At 34.6% G+C, this 17,726-nt stretch overlaps 1 protein-coding gene across 4 annotated transcripts in view; it reads right to left on the bottom strand.

Moving 5' to 3' along the window:
* Nucleotides 1-17,726, bottom strand: part of SK (small conductance calcium-activated potassium channel) — a 570,542-nt gene that overhangs the window by 24,628 nt on the left and 528,188 nt on the right. The gene's annotated exons all lie outside the window — the stretch shown is intronic.

Here is a 17,726-nt window from a genome sequence, read left to right as displayed (position 1 = left end):
AAAATAATTGGGATGGAAACACATTTTTCTTATGATCTAAACATAAAGGTTATTTCCAGCAAAAAAAAACGATCGTTTTTCAGGTAAAACCTGTCTTTCATGAATGTTTCCTTCCCTAGACCATGTATTAATTAAAATACAGCCATGTAAAATGTTTTTCTTTGCATGAAAAGCAATCGTTTTTTTTTAAGAATAGCAAGCTATGGGTGCCCAAAAAACATTAATAGTAAAATAATATAGAACCATCACCTAGGAGCTTTCGTATCAACTAAGGTAAAACACTAGCAAAAAGATATTGGTGCGTCTCGAGTTTAGGCATTATATCACGCAACATATAAAAGGTCAAAATAAATAACCTTGGCTGCCATCATGAAAGTATATAGAAAGCACGTTTCCTACAAAGGACTCTCTAAAAATAACAAGGAAGCCCTTGAATTCTCCCTTTGGAGTAATATCAATCTAAGTGTTTATAAAAGGGAAAGGCCTCAGTTTCAAGAGCCACTTTTATTTCGTGACTGACCTTTGCATGTAGATTTTAAAGTAGCTCAATTAAATTAAATTACTGACAAATTCTTTACTGTTCAAATACTACTAAGGCAAGCCTTTAAATAACAAAAGGTTTAATTCTCGTTCTCAGTTATTCTCCATTTAAAAGGAATTCGCCAGGAGTAATTTGCCCCTGGCGTGCGTTTTGTTTAATCATGATCGTTACTAATTTTGTTATTCATTAGTTTTCCCTTCATTTAATTTATAAATACTGATTCATTTGATTTATTTATAAGTTTATTTTCAATTCATTTAACTGAATCCAATTTGTCGTGAACCTGTCAATGAATTTTTCATTGACAATTCCATAGTTAGTTCTATAACTACAGTCTTTACAGGCAATTAAATGTCAATAATTTGAAGGGCTATTATTGGAGTTCCATTATTGGATAGTCAAATTAAAAATCTCATTAAAAATCTATTATGATGCGCGGAAAAGTTAGCACATTGTTTAAGTATAAAAATAAACCGAAGATATGGTCTATGTAATCAAACAGTTCGTGGTAACGAACTGTAAGTAAGGAGCGACCCGGCTCAATGGTAACCGAAACTCTAGAAAACAGGTTTTTGATACCAATAGATATATCAAAAGAATCAGATTGCAATGCTGATTTTAAATATATAACTTTCATCAAGTTTAGTGCTTCCCATCAAAAGTTACGCGCCTGAGAAAATTTGGCTGATTTTCAAAAAAAGGGGAAAAGATCCCCTAAAAGTTATAGAACCTTAATGAAAATCACACCATCATATTCAGCGTATCAGAGAACCCTACTGTTGAGGTTTCAAGCTCCTATCTACAAAAATGTGGAATTTTGCATTTTTTGCCAGAAGAAAGATCACGGATGCGTGTTTATTTATTATTTTTTTTTTTTTTCTTTTTTCTTTCCCAGGGGTGATCGTATCGACCCAGTGGTCCTAGAATATCGTGGGAGGGCTCATTGGAACGGAAATTAAAAGTTATAGTGCCCTTTTTAAGTGACAAAAATAAATGGAGGGCAACTAGGCCCCCTCCCACGCTCATTTTTTTCCCAAAGTCACCCGATCAAAATTTTGAGATAGCCATTTTGTTCAGCATGGTCAAAAATATGATAAATATGTCTTTTAGGATGATTTAATCCCCCGAAGTATCCAGAGGGAGGGCTAAAAGTTATGAACTTTACCCAATGTTAACATATAGTATTGGTTATTGGGAAGTATACAGAAGTTTTCAGGAGGTTTTTTTTTCTGGTAGTGGGAGGGAAGGATGGGTCGGGGGTTATGTTGGAGGATCTGTTCATTAAGGAAGTTTTCTTGGGGGAAGGGAAATTGCCATGAAGGGGGCGCCGGACTTGCCAGCATTATTTATTGGTTATTGGGAAGTATACAACCATTTTCAGGAATTATTTTTTCTGGAGGGGGGGGCTAGAGGAGGGAGTTACTCTGGAGAATATTTCCTTGGAGGATGTTTCTTTGGGGTAAGGGACAATTCTATGAAGGGGGCCTGGATTTCCAAGCATTATTTAAAAAACGATCAGAAATTAAATAAAAAAAACCAAGTTTTTTCAACTGAAATGTAAGAAGGAATATTAGAACTTAAAACGAACAGAAATTATAACTTATGTGAGGAGGTTCTCCCCTAAGTCAATACCTCGCTCTTTACGCTACAGTTTTTTTTAGTGCTTTCAAAAGAGCTATCTATTCTAATTAAACGTCTTTTGTGATTCTGGGGTTTTTTAATAAAATTTTTTTCTAACTTTTAACGTAAAGAGCGTGGTATTGACTAAGGGGAGAACCCCTTCATATACGTAATAACATATACGTAATAAAAAAAAACAATAAAAAAACAAGCGATACTGCTCAATAGTAATCGAAACTTTAAAAAACGGAATTTTGATTTCAATAAATGCATCAAAAGAATGGGCTTATAATGTTGATTCTAAATATATAAATTTTATTAAGTTTAGTATTACTCATCAAAGGCTACGAGTCTGAGAAAATTTACTTGATTTTTTAAAGAGGGGGAAACATCCCCTACAAGTGAAAGAATTTTAATGAAAATCACACCGTCAGATTCAGCGTATCAGAAAACCCTAGTACATAGGTTTCAAGCTCATATCTGCAAAAATCTGCAACTTTGTATTTTTTGCCAGAAGAAAAATATACGAATATAGAAGTTAGTTACGTAAGTTAATTTGTAAAGACATCCATTTAGCAAAAGAAAAGTAAAATTTTTATGCAAATAAAAGCTGCATTAACTAAAAAACGATCAGAAATTAAATAAAAAAAACAAGTTTTTTAAACTGAAAGTAAGGAGCGACATTAAAACTTAAACCGACCAGAAATGCGTCCTTATTGGAAAGGGGCTGTCCCCTCCTCAACAACCCGCTATTTACTATAAATTTCTAAACTTACTAAAAAATCATTTCTATAAAACAATAAAAAACTTTAGCTTAAATATCATGGCTTTGCGGAGGTAACAGTCCCTTTCATATACGGAATAATCTTTGTTCGTTTTAAGTTTTAATGTTGCTCATTATTTTCAGTTAAAAAAAATTGTTTTTTTTATTTTTAAGAGTAAAGACAAAGGAAAATGGGCGGTAAAGTTAACGGTCGGTGATAATAGGAATTCATTTGTTGATGGTAAAGGGAACATCAAGAGGATAGTAATCGTTTGTGAAAGACTTTTTTTTACAGCTCAAAAAACGTATTTGAAATAAAGTGAATCTAGCCCTTTAGAAAACTCTTTTTAATATATATATATATATATTTTGTTCTTAGCCAATTTTTAAATTGGACTGTCATCTAAGAATTTGAAACCTTTTTTTCTTTTGAGACACTTCTTGCCATCAACTGACCAATTACTCGGCCTTTAAACTTCATTTGTATTAGTGTCAGCGATGTCCCGTATGACCTAATTGTAACATAATAGTTAACCAATGAGATGTTTTTGAAGTCAATTAATTACTAATATAAGGCCGAAATTGGGATTTCATTGTCTTACAAGAAAACACAGCATGTAATATACATTAAAAAAAAAAAGATTATTCCTGCTATAATTTGCATTAGATAATTTCTTGTCTTGTTTATTACAAATCTGAGGTTGATTTTATAACGCATAGGCAAAATAAAAATAAAGCAAGTAGAAGTTTCACAAATGATTTCGATTTGTTACAAAATTTCAGTTTTGAAATCACTAATTAAAAATATAATCCTAAGATTCCACTAGGGACGTTCTAAAGCAAAACACTGTCTTTAGCTTGCAAGTTCCAAAATGCCTTTGGACTCTCACCATATATAGTATCGAAGGATTTCCAAGACTTTTATTAAAACGTAAAGGGTAAAATTATAATATTAAAACCCAAAATCAAAGTATAAGAAATAATAGAAGTCCATAAGGGAAATACAATAAGTAGGCTACGCATTTCACAAATGATATTCAATTTCCTCCATATTTAGAATTTCAGGGTTACTAAAGTGATTAGTTGTGAAATTAAATCTGCAATTTTAATATTTTAGAACAAGACACATGTCTCACAGGCCTTTCTCAATTTCTACCGCAATGTTACTTTTACAAGGAGTCAAAAATCAGAGCTTCCCGAAAATTTGTCAAAAATAGGATTTTATTTCCAAGAAAACAAACATATAAGGGTTTTCAAAGTAATTAGTTTGAGTTAATTAGTTTGAGCATAGCTTAAGCAAAGATAATATACTATTATGTATTATTGCCTCGATACACTCGTTTCACTATCAGAGGCAACGCTATAAAGTTGCCGATAGTAAAGGCCATACGGCTCCAACGTTTTATTATTTATTTTTTTTCCAGAGGCACTGCATATGGAAGGGGTCATCGTATAAGCTTCAAAGGAGGCTCAATCGATTGGAAATCGAGAGTTCTAGTACTCTTTTTAAGAGTCAAAAATGATCGGAGGGCAACTAGCCCCCCCCCCACGCCATTTTCCCCAAATACATCCGATAAAAATTTTGAGATTGAAATTTTGTTAAAAATAGTTCAAGTCAGATAACAAAAACTCTTGGGTCAACACGAGCCCCCAGGGCCTGGGGGCAGGCGTTGTGAGTTATGCCCTGGGGGCAAATATGGTTCTTATAAAAGGGATGCTCGTAAAAACTTCAGAGGGGTCTCATTTGATTGAAAATTAAAAGTTCTAGTTCAATCTCCCTCACGCACTTTCCCCCCAATTGTCTCAGATAATAATTTTGAGATAGCCATTTTGTTAAAAATAATTCAAGGTCAGATAACATAACTCTGATGTCGACACCTGGCTCCTATGGAAGGGATGCTCATATAAACTTCAGAGAGGGTTCATTTGATTGGAAATTGAAGTTCTAGTTCAGTTTTTAAGAATTAAAGAGATCCAAGGACAACTATCCCGCCCATCCCCACGCCCTTTTTCCCAAAACCCACCCGATAAAAATTTTGAGATAGCCATTTTTTTTAATGTTCAAGAGTCGGATAACAAAATTTCTTGTGTCGACACAACCCCCAGGGCCTAGGGGCAGGTGATATAAGTCATGCCTTGGGGGTGTATATGGTTCTTATTAAAGGGATACTCCTATAAACTTCAGAGAGGTTTCATTTGATTGGAATCTGAAAGTTATAGTTCACTTTCTGGAGTCAAAAGAGATAGGACGGCAACTTTCCCTTCCCTTCTACACCTTTTTTTCCCCAAATGCATCAACTAGAATTTTTAGATAGCCATTTTTTTAAAAATAGTTATAAGGTTAGATAACAAAAACTCTGGTGGCGACACAACCCCAGAGGGCTCGGGGGCTGGCGTTGTAAGTTATACCCTGGGGCATATATGGTTCTTGTGGAAGAAATGCTCGTATATGCTCCAGAGAACAATTACTTGTGTGAAAGTTCTTGTTCACTTTTTGAGAGTCAAAAGAGGTCGGAGGGCTACTAGCCCCCCACACCCTTTTTTCCCATATACATCACATACAAATTTTGAGATAGCTATTTTGTTAAAAATAGTTAAAAGGTGAGACAACAAAAACTCTGGTGTCGAGACAACCCCCCAGGGCCAGGAGGAAGTCGTTGCAAATTGTGCCCTGGGGGTATATATATCTCTTATGGAATGGATGTTCGTACAAACTTCAGAGAGGGCTCATTTGATTGGAAATTCAAAGTTTTAGTTCACTTCTTAAGAATAAAAAAAATATTCAAGGGCAACTTCCCCCCCCTCTCACCGTCCCCCACGCCCTTTTCTCCAAACCCATCTGATAAAAATTTTGAGATAACCATTTTTTAAAGGATTGCTCAAAGATCTGATAAATAAAATCTCTGGTGTTGACACAAACCCCCAAGTCCCAAGGGCAGGCGTTGTAAGTTATGCCCAGGAGGCATATATGGTTCTTAAGGAAGGGATGCCCGTATAAACTCCAGAAAGTGTTCATTAGATTGGAAAATGAATGTTCTAGTTCACTTTTTAAGAGTCAAAAGTGATCAGAGGGCAGTTAGCTTTTTTCCCCCATGCCCTTTTTCCCCCAAATGAATCAGATCAAAATTTTGATATAGCCGTTTTGTCAAAAATTGTTCAAAGTTCAGATAAAAAAATTCCGGTGTCGACACAGCCCTCCAGGGCCCGGGAGAGGCGTCGTAAGATATGCCATGGGGGCAAATATGGCTCTTATAGAAGGGATGCGCGTATAAACTTCAGAGAGAGCTCATTTGATTGGAAATTAAAAGTTTTATTTCACTTTTTCAGAGTCAAAAGAGATTTGCGGGCAACTAGCCCCTCCTTCTCCACACTTTTTTCCCCCAAACACATCCGATAAAATTTTTAGATGGCAATTTTGTTAAAAATAGTTCAAACATCAGATATAAAAACTCCTGGATCGACAACCCCCTCCCGGGGTCGGGGACAGGCGTCTCTTAGAGCAGACATTCACTTCTGGTCTTTTTGAGTTTTGACTATATCATTATTTTTTAATAAATTATTTTTTGTAAATTATTTTTACAAAATGTTTTATTATTTTTTAATAAATTATATTTAAGAAATTATTTTTTGTTGGTCCTGTCCTGTTCTTGTTCTTTTGGTCAAAATTTCAAAGGCCAAATAACTATGCTTCCAGGCTTGAACCCCCCGCCCCAAATCCCGGGGAAAAGCTCTGAGTTACGGAACTTACTTATTGTTACTTTGACACCTTGTTTACTTAAATACTTGGATTTAGTGATTTACCTGGGAACTTCGACTTATTTTGCAAGGACTGTAAGCTAAGCAATTTGCTTATTGTTAATTTGATGCCTTGTTTACTTTGATGCTTTCTTTACTTTGTTATTTTTTTGCTTTAATATTGTTACTTTGATACTAGTTTTAATACTTTGATGAACATTTGATGTTGAAAAAAAGAGTTTGATTTTGAAACAAGGAATTTTGAAAACTTGAATCTTTTTGCAATAAAAAACGAACAACATTAATTAAAAAAAAAAACTTTCTGCAAATAAGTTTTCCAAAGAAAAGTAAAGGCCATTTTAAACTTAAGATCAGCAGATACAAATACCTGCTAAAATTAAAACTCAAAACGATCAGGAATTACTATTAAAGAATAAATGAAAAAAAAAATTATATAAACAATCATAGCAAAAAAACTCACAACAAGTAATAATATAAATGAATAAATAGATCTTAAAGCGAGTAATGCTTAAATTGAATAATAATATTCATGTTTTATTTATGCCCTCTACAGAACAAAAGAAAGGTAACGGAGTAAATAACCAACAAAAGAAAAAAAAGAGAACGCTCCACACAACTACATTACACACACAAAATTTAAGCCAAATCATACATCCGTGTCAGTGGAGAAAAATACAAGCGCGTCAGGGTTTTGGCACGAGCACCGCTTTCAATTTCTTTGCATTTTGCAGTGGGATCAATAATTCCGAACCTTCAGCATAAGGAGGTACTGGACGTCCTGGACACGATTCCTAACAGATGTTTTACAAGCTTGAAGTGGTTAGTACGAGGTTGTCGTTTTTCGGACTGCGTACGCAGATAAAATAAAGGAGAAATGTAAAGAAAATGCGGTGTTATCATTGCGTTAAAAAATCTCACCAGAATCCTTTTGCTCACAGTATTTTCCAGAGCTACCGCTTTTGCGTACCCGGTGGGCATGCCTCAATATGCCGAGGACGAAACCAGGCCGAGCAGCATTCTAATGTCAGATCCGTGCTGAATTCCGAGATACTTAATTATCTCTGATCAAGCGACAGCAGGGCCATCGGAAAACGAAAGAAGAGTTCTTGCGCTATCTGTACCGTCAAATACTACAAATTCTGTCTTAGAGATATTGACCCGGAGACCAATATTTCTGTAAAAGTTAACCAGCAGCTCAAAACTTTCTTTTAAAAGCGACAGCCAAGAACTTAGTAGAAGGAGGTCATCTGCATACGATATGAAACCCAAATTTAAACCATCAAGAAAGTAGCTACCATGGATATGCTTAGTAGCGCTGTAAATTGCCGCATTAAATAAAACCGGGCTAATTGCTCATCCTTGTCTGACTCCTTTCTTGAGGTGTATTTCTTCTATAAGAATAGGTAAAGATCTTCCTTCCCGTTCCATTATACCGGTACAAACACGATTAACACTATTATTGTACCAAAAATGCAGGTCCTTAACTATGCTGGGATCAACCCCATTCTCTAGAATAGTCAGAAGAAACTGTGGGTGTAAAACTGAATAAAATGCTGGAGTTATATCAACACTGCACATGCAGAGAGTTGTCTTTGACTCGGTTACTCGCCTGAAAATCTTTTTCATTGATCTATGCGCCGTTGCATAACCAAGACGAGCCTTAAAACCAAACTGCTTAAAACCCGTAACACACGACCGGACTAGATGCGGCAGCAGAATTCTTTCGAAAACCTTACCAAGAACCGAAGAAACTGTTATGGGGTGAAACGAGGAGCATACACTTTTGTCAACCCCCTTTTTTCTGTATATTAGTTGTTTTTTCACAAAAAAAATTCTGCGAGACCATGCCAGTGTTCTGACACATTAAAAAAAGCAATGCAATCCACTCAAAAAGAATCTGTACCGTAGATACAGATTCTAACTTAAGGTGCTCACTTTTAATTTCATCAAGTCCCATTGCTTTCCCTTTTTTCAATTTTATAACAACAGCTGTAATTTGACCAGCACTCCCATTGATTAAGCAACGGTGATTAGGGAAAACCTGTAGTGAGACTTGAAGTCTTTTTTCATATTCCGTATTCAAGGTTAGGTTCACAGATACACACTTCGGTAGTGATTTTCCTACTCCTCACTGGATATTTTCACCTCCCCATCAGTAATTCGTTTCTGTGACATTTAACAGTCGCCACAGCTTTTAGGGTGAATCTGACAGAGTTTTTAATAGCATTCCCACATTTTGCACTTGCAGCTCATTAACTATTCGACTATTTTGCTTTTTAGAATCGCGAAATAGCCAGAACAGCGTACCGGATCTAGGTCGACCTTACAAGTTCCATTCCCGATAGCACTGTTTGGCAAGATTTGTGCTGCTTTCACTTGTGGGTTTGACTATCCCGGCTTTCGAGTGCCAAGACGAACTCTCGAAACAGGTACAGCGTAATTCTGTGCTACTTTCATACTATGAATTATTTCCTCAGTAAAAATGTTAAGCCCATTTCGGTCTTCACAACAACCGAGTTCAAGCAGCTGAAACGGGATCTTAATTTTTGAAAGCACAGAACCGTCCTATATAGCACAGGATCATTTTTACCCAAATCATCACGAGTGTACCATTGCGACTTTCTAGCCTGTTTGAAGGAAGCCCTACTTATTCGGAGACTAAGGCCAAGATAATCACTATAAACGCATTCACTATCATCTTTACTCAGTCTATCACTGGCCGTAAAGTTGCAGAAAAAATGGTCTATATCAGAAGTTGCACCAGAGGTATTATAGATGAAGGTAAAACTATTATCTTTTGGTACATGTCACATACCTGTAGGCAAACAGGTAAGTAATGTAGTGAATCGCGTACCGTCGTCTGGTGAGCAATTAAAGTCACCACAGATTACCGCGCTTTCATTGCACAGCCGAGCTAGTAGTCGGCCGAGGCGAGAGCAGGCGTCGTTGAACTTCATTTTTGAACCCTGGTTTCTATAGTCGTGCGTAAGTAAGCAGTCACAAACCCATAACCGACTATGAGTCCGTTTTTCAACGCTGCATCCAGGGCCCTTTGATCAGTAAAAATGATTTTGAAGGCCGTGCCTTTTCCAATTTGGTTTACATTGGAAATTGCGGGGTTGGCTGCTTTGAGATCGGAATCGGTCATGGACAACGCGCCAATGACACAGTAGGAAGTAGGAACATGCCAAGGACGCAGTAAGTTTTAGACTTTTCAAGTGAGAGAAGGACGTGATACCCAAACTCTTGTTTGTAGTGATTTTTGTTCATTTCAAGCTCGATTCACATATTCAATTTAAGTTTCACTCGTGTTAAGACTTATTTATTCATTTATATTAGTATCTTTTGTTTGTTTGTTTACATTGATTGTTTATTTAATTTCTGTTCGTTTTGAGTTTCATTTACACTTCAATAGCAAATATTTTTCTCCGTTTTAAGCATGATTTGCATATTCAATTTACGCATTACTCGCTTATAGATTTACTTATTAATTCACATTATTACTTGTTGTATTTTTCTTTTTGGTATGATTGTTTATTTAATTTCTGTTCGTTTTGAGTTTCATTTATTCATTAATAGTAATTTCTGGTCGTTTTGAGTTTGAATTTTAGCAGGTATTTGTACCTGCTGATCTTAAGTTTAAAATAGTCTTTACTTTTCTTTTAAAAACTTCTTTTTCAGAAAGTTTTTTTTTTATTAATAAAGAACAAATGACGTTAGAGAGCTTTGAAGCCTTCCTTTCTGATTTCAGGCACATTCTTGATGCTTCAAATAGTACTAGATACAAATTTCAAGAAGGCAACTTTAATCGAAATGAAAAATTAGGCTACAGGTCAAATTCACAACTACCCATCAAAATTTATTATTATAAGAAGATATTTTTATTTTAAGAAACCAGGTGAAATACCCCTCGAAAGTGAGGGGAGCATTATGGAAAATTAAGCCATCAACCTAAAAGTGTCTGAGATTTCTAGACTAAAGGCATCAAGCCTCTATCCACACGAATACGAGGTTCAATATTTTTCGATGTCAATATAGCAACACTTAGTCTTCGATTGATCGAAGACCAATTGACTTACCGTTTTATTTCCCTGGCCTTATAATACAACAATATAGTCATGAAAATGGGGGGGGGGTCATCAAGTCCAAAATTGAAAGTTGCAATACCATTTTTAGGGCCCAAAACTGGTTAGAGGACAACCTGACGCTCCTGAACCTCCCTAGGTGGCCCGTTTGCTACTAAAACATATTTTGAACAGGAGTTTCCATGATGTCATACTTTCCCTATAGATAAACCTTTTATGTTCATGGACATAGACATCCTAACCTTTATTCCATTGAACCAAGTACAAGGTACAATCTATGTCTTCATTTTATTTTCCTAGCTATCTCCATGTCAAAATACCGCAACTAAATGTTGTTAAAATCTCATGATATTTCGAGCTCTTGTTGATATGAAAGAGTAAAGGGTAATTCCATTATATTATAGTGTCTTGTTTTCCGAGATAAACTCAGTTACTTTAAAACTCCCCTCCAAAACTCATCTCCTTTTTTAAGGACCATTAAACAGATTCATGTTTGCAAGGGGTGCCAAAAAATTGTCAGGCTTATCAAGTTTGACAATGCAAAACAGTCGTAAGAGAATGAGACAAGAAAAAACAAAAAAATCCCGCATACTTCTGATTAAAAGGGTATATGACATTTATTCATGTTTCATACCATGTTTCAAGTTAAAAAAAGGCAGTAAGAACCATTTCAAAGAACTTAATTTCAAATTGGCAATGATGGTAATCTTCAAAAGGAAGCACTCAATGCTATATCTGGGTGACACTACATTCAGAGTTCAGAGTTTTATTCATCAATAAATACATGGCCAGGGATACAAGAGAGAATTGAAGGAAGGGAAATACAAGGGGGATACAAGGACGGGGGCATTGAATTGAAATGAAATGTTAGTGAAATAAAAAAAAAGAAAGACAAAGAAAACAAAAGCAAAAATATTATATGAAAGAGAAGTAATTTGATTTAATGTCCAGTTATATCGTCTTTTTTTTACGGAATTCTTACAAAAATCACGATTACGCAGGTTAAGAATTTCAGATTCTAAATCCATATGTGACATAAACAAGACCTATGATTCAACATATTTTTCTGGCTCAACACATATTTTGAGTCTGCAACACAAAGGGACAATCCGATGGTTGACAGAATGTAATCTCTTCAGAGATTCAGAAAACACTATAAAAAAGGTTTCAATTTTGTTTTTTTTTGGTAATGTTTGCAAAAATTTACATTTTCATGTCACTATTTTGCAACTTTACTGACGGGAAAGGATCCTGGTGATGGTGGTGCACTCAGAGCTCTATCTCCTGTGTACTTTCCTGCTTACCTCATACAAATTTTTTGAACGCAAAACAACTAAAAAAGACGCTTTAAAGTTTGCAAAAAATCAATTTAGAGGGTTTGATTCTTTCGTCATCAGATAGTATATCTTGATTATAGCTGCTTTTAGGACTCGACCTTACTATGAAGAAATAAGTTTATCTTTGTTTTTTTTTGGAACAGTAACTAATTCCTTACTTAATTAGTAATGAGTTTTTCATAATTAGCAAACGTCTTTTTGCAATCCTTTATTCAACTTTTCCTTGTTTTTTATGGTGGGGAAAAAAAATATCATTTCCCCCTCAAATATTGTGACAAGTGGACAAAAAAAAAAAAAGCAGAACTTAAAGGCGAGTAAAAAAAACAATTTTGATTTTTTTTTCGAGACCATAACAAGTGAGCCTATTACTGATGCAAGTGATGTGGTAATAGGCACATTTTCCAAATATCAGAAAAAAATTCTATCTCCTTGCAGATTCCAAGATTAAGAAATTTCAGAGGGGGTTTTATTTTGCCCTTTTAAGTTTACAATCAGTACCCCTTAAGCGGTAATTCCCTCCCCCATGAAAAAAAAATGTAAACTTGTCTTCCCTGTCGAGATGTTCCAACATCAATAAAACATGTTTGGGTTCTACTATAGGGTCTGTGAGATATTGACTTGTAGTATTTTACACTTTCTGTTCCTCGAGGCTACGGCAACGAAGGTAAAATGAACCGAAATAATGTCGGAAAATAAGCAAGATGCCACGAAAGAACCTGCAGCTGCAATTCTAAGAAACCTACAATCCAGGGAAGTGCTGAATTCATATACAAGTTTGCATTAAATCCGATTGATTTACCATGAAATTAAGTTACAAAACTTTTTCCACCAAACAAGTTTTTTAAAAATAAGTAAAGAGTTCCATTAAACCAAAAATGAGCAGAAATAGAGTCAAATAATTTTCCAGGCGTAATAATATCATAAATCAATATCAATAAGTAAATGAAACCCAAAATGAACATAAATTGCAATAAGTAACCGAGTCAAACTCAAAACGAGCAAATATTAACATGAGTAGTGCTGACAACCCTCATGCCTTTAGGAGACCAGAACATAATTTGTACTTTACTGAAAATAAAATATATTTTATGTGTTTTCACTTTTTGACTTTAATAAATAAAAAATTATTAAACCTTTAAGGAATAAATATCAGTATATGTATCATTTATATTAAACTGACAATATACGGTAATTTGTTTTTTTTCAGTAAAGTGCCAATTTTGATTGGATGTGTTTGAGGAAATGATGGGCGTGGGGGTCTGGTGCCCTCCAATCACTTTTCCCTATTAAAAAGGGTACTAAAACTTTCAATTTCCAATCGAATGAGCCCCTTTCGAAGTTTCTACGACAAATTCCTTCTATACAAAGTGCCCTGGTCTAAAAAAAAACATTGAGCCTACATCGCTCTCTACTTAGGCAGCACTATTGCACTGCCTATAACTTAATTAAAAAAATCAACTGAAAGTAAGAGAAATATTAAATTTCAAAACGAACAGAGATTATTCTGTACAGGAGAGGGGCTACCATCTCCTAAACTCCTTGCTCTTTACGCTAAAGTTTGAGTCTTTATCAAAGTTCATGTAATTTGTACTTTACTGAAAAAATACATTTTAAATGTTTCCACTTTTTTGATTTTAATACATAAAAATTATTAACACTTTAAGGAATAAATATCAGCATATGCATAATGCATATTAAACTGACAATCCCCGGTTATTTGTTGTTTTTTTTGTCAGTAAAGTTCAAATTTTGATTGGATAAGTTTGGGGAAATGATGGGCGTCAGGGAGGGGAGGGGGGTCTGGTTGCCCTCCAATTACTTTTGAATATTAAAAGGGGCACTAAAACTTCCAATTTCAAATCGAATGGGCCCTTTTCGAAGTTTCTGTGACATCTTCTATACAAAGTGCCCTGGCCTAAAAAAAGTAATTCATTGTGCCCATACTAATCTTTACTTTCGAAGCACTATTGCATTGCCTACAACAATTTTTTTTTCAATTGAAAGTAAGATAAATATTAAATTTCAAAATGAACAGAAATTATTCTATAAACGAGGGGGCTACCACCTCCTCAACTCCTCGCTCTTTACGCTAGTTTGATTTTTTTTTGTCAAAATCCATTAAGAACAACTGCTGAAACACATGGGCCGTTGAATTAAGATAAGAAGCTTTATTGAGGCACTAAAACTTTAGCTTAACGAGCGAGGGATTAATAAGGGCTCTTAGCATTTGATAGGTAACATAAGATTTGATGAATTTTTTGTATCTGCAATCGCTATAAAAAGCTGATTCTGTTGGTACATTAAATAAAATATTGTTTTTTTCAACTGAAAGTAAGGAGCAACATTAAATCCTAAAACAAACCGAAATTATTACGTGTATAAGCTGGACTTTTTGTTCCAATTATTTAAGAATGATTCCTGAAACATAACGGCCGTTTAATGAGAATTACTCAAAAAAAAAATTCCACATAATAAATTTTTAAAAAGAGTAAAGAACTCGAAAAATTCAAATGAATGGGCAATGTCAGTTTAATATACGAGTATATATGGTGATATTTATTCCTTAAAATCCTAACTAATTTTTGATTTCTTATAGTTATAAAAGTGGAAACATTTAAAAGAATTTTTTTCAGTAAAGTAAAAATTATGTTAAGGCTTTTAGAAAGCATAGGGGTTTTGAATCCTACTCATATTAATTTCTGCTCGTTTTGATTTGACTCTGTTATATATTTTAATTTGTGTTCGTTTGGGGTTTCATTTATTTATTGATACTGATTTGTGGTAGTTGTATGCTTGAAAGATTATTTGATACTATTTTTGTTCATTTTTTGCTTAATGGAGTTCTTTGCTTGTTTTTGAAAACTTATTTTGTGAAAAAAAAATTTTTTTAATAATTTTTTTTTTCGTTTTATGTTGACATTGTTTTTTTCAGGGAAAACGAAAATAATAGTTTCAATATTTCTGGTTTTCCTTTAAGGTTTTATAGTTTGGCCTGCTATCTATATGCTGGGGATAATTTTTACATTAATTCAAAAACGTTCAGAAATTAACTAAAAAAACAAGTTTTTTTAATTGAAAGTAAGGAGTGACATTAAAACTTAAAACGAACAGAAATTATTCCGTATATGAAAGGGGCTGTCCCTTCCTCAACGCCTCGCTCTTTACGCTGAAGATTTTTATTGTTTAAAAAAAATAAAGTTGTGAGACAGAGGCAAACTTTAGCGGAAAGAGCGAGGCGTTGAGGAGGGGACAGCCTCTTTCATATACGGAATAATTTCTTTTCGTTTTAAGTTTTAATGTCGCCCCTTACTTTTAGTTAAAAAAACTTGTTTTCTTTAATTTAATTTCTGAACGTTTTTGAATTAATGTAGTTTTGATTTTGGCTCACCGTATATGAATAATTAAAACAAAATTCGCATGTTAATTTTACTCTTTTTCGGCTAAATGGCTTTCTCAAAATTTTGATCTGACGTAAGTTACGACTTAACTTATGTAACGAACTTCTATATTTATATATTTTTATTACGTATATTAGGGGGTTCACCCCCTAGTCAATACCTCGCTCTTAACGTTAAAGTTCAAATTTCTTTTCAATTCTTTAAGAATGACCCCTTAATCACAAAGGCGTTAATTAGAATAAATAGCTCTGATGAAAGTACAAAAAAATTATCGTAAAGAGCGAGGTAATGACTAGGGGGCGAACCCAATCATATCAGTAATATTTTTTTTCGTTTTAAGTTTTGTTACTCCTTTCAGTTCAGTCAAAATTGCTTACTTTCAGTTGAAAAAATTGTTTTTTTTTATTTTTTAATTTCTGATCGTTTTTTAAAATAATGCTGGGAAAGCTGGCACCCCCTTCATAGCAATATCCCTTCCCCCATGAAAAATTTTTTCATGGAAAGACCCTACCTCGTAAACCCCGACCCCCCCCCCACATTTATCTGACAAAATCCCTCCTGAAAACTTCTGTATACTTCCCAATAACCGATACTATATGTAAACATTGGGTAAAGTTCATAACTTGCAGACCTTCCCCCGGGGACTGTAGGGATTAAGTCATCCTCAAAGACATAGTTATTGTATTTTTCGACCATGCTCCGCAAAATGGCTATCTCAAAATTTTGATTGGGTGACTTTGGGAAAAATGAGAGTGGGAGGGAGCCTAGTTGCTCTCCATTTTTTGGTCAATTAAAAGAGCACTAGAATTTTAATTCCCGTTCGATTGAGCCCTCCTGTAATATTCTAGGACCACTGGGTCGATACGATCACCCATGGGAAAAAAACAAACAACAAACAAATAAACGCGCATCCGTGTTCTTTCTTCTAGCAAAAATACCGAACTCCACATTTTCGGAGATAGGAGCTTGAAACTTCTATAGTAGGACTTTCTGATACTCTGAATCCTAAGGTGTGATTTTCAAAAAGTTCTATGACTTTTAGGGGATGTTTCCCCCTTTTTTGAAAATAAGGCAAATATTCTCAGGCAAGTAAATTTTGATGTGTAACACTAAACTTGATAAAACTTATAAACGGGAAATCAGCATAAAAACCTCATTCTTTTGATGTATCTATTGGTATCAAAATTCTGTTTTTAGAGTTTCGGTTGCTATTGAGCCGGGTCGCTCTGTACTTACTGTTCGTTACCACGAACTGTTTGATAAACTCTCTTGAAAATCCTGACACAGATAGTAGTGTTTGATTTACCTGATAAATAAAAGCTGACCTGATAAATAAAGGTTAATACCATTCCCATAAAATTATATCTATGCTCTTTCACAGCCTGGATACACGTACCCTCTTTGATTTAGTAAAATTTAAGAGCAGAAGTAGTAATATAAGTAGTCCCGAAAATTTGAACTTAATACTCTCAGTCGTTCTTGGTAGATTGCTGAGATGTCTTATTGGCAAAAATTATGAGCTAAGGATGAGGCATAATTGCCCTCCAATCACTTTTGACTCTTAAGAGGGCACTTGAACTTTCAATTTTCAATCAAATTAGCTCCTTTAAAATATCAATCATATTACTAGCTATGATAGAGCATCGCTGCCTATGTCCTTATATGCCCTATAGTGCTTACCTTTTATTACCTGCATGCATATAGGTTTTTCGTTTAATTGAAACTCCTTCTAAACGTTCCCTAAAAGTTTCAGCTTAATGCCATTAGTGTCGTTAGTTACAGTAAACGTAGAAGCAGCATTAACTGAATACAACAGTGTCTTCTGGCTAGCTCTAAATCTATAACCTATGAAGGTATTAAGGTGAAATCTTCAGAAAATATTTCTGTTGTACGGATGACAACCTGCCATCCGTATATAGGTGGTCAAAAGGGCATATCAGCAATATCTTAGGAAAAGTTTCGTGTGTGAAATTAAAACATACAACGCTTGTTTTGGGGGATGTTGAACTAACCGAAAGACAATATTTGCATCATAATAATAATAGTTCTACTCCCACGACTACTGCTACTATTACTATTACTGCTACTACTACCACTACTGCCACTAAAGCTAAGAATACTACTATTAACTGTACTCCTACTGCTACTACAATTTTTACTGGTGTTGCTACTACAACTAATAAACCTAAGGGTATTAAGGTGAAAATCTTGGGCAATATTGTAACT

This window comes from Artemia sp. Qi Xiang Cuo, chromosome 9, assembly GCF_049724085.1.
Source record: "Artemia sp. Qi Xiang Cuo chromosome 9, ASM4972408v1, whole genome shotgun sequence".
NCBI classification, from domain to species: domain Eukaryota; kingdom Metazoa; phylum Arthropoda; class Branchiopoda; order Anostraca; family Artemiidae; genus Artemia; species Artemia sp. Qi Xiang Cuo.
This window is presented reverse-complemented; position numbering and strand designations above follow the sequence as displayed.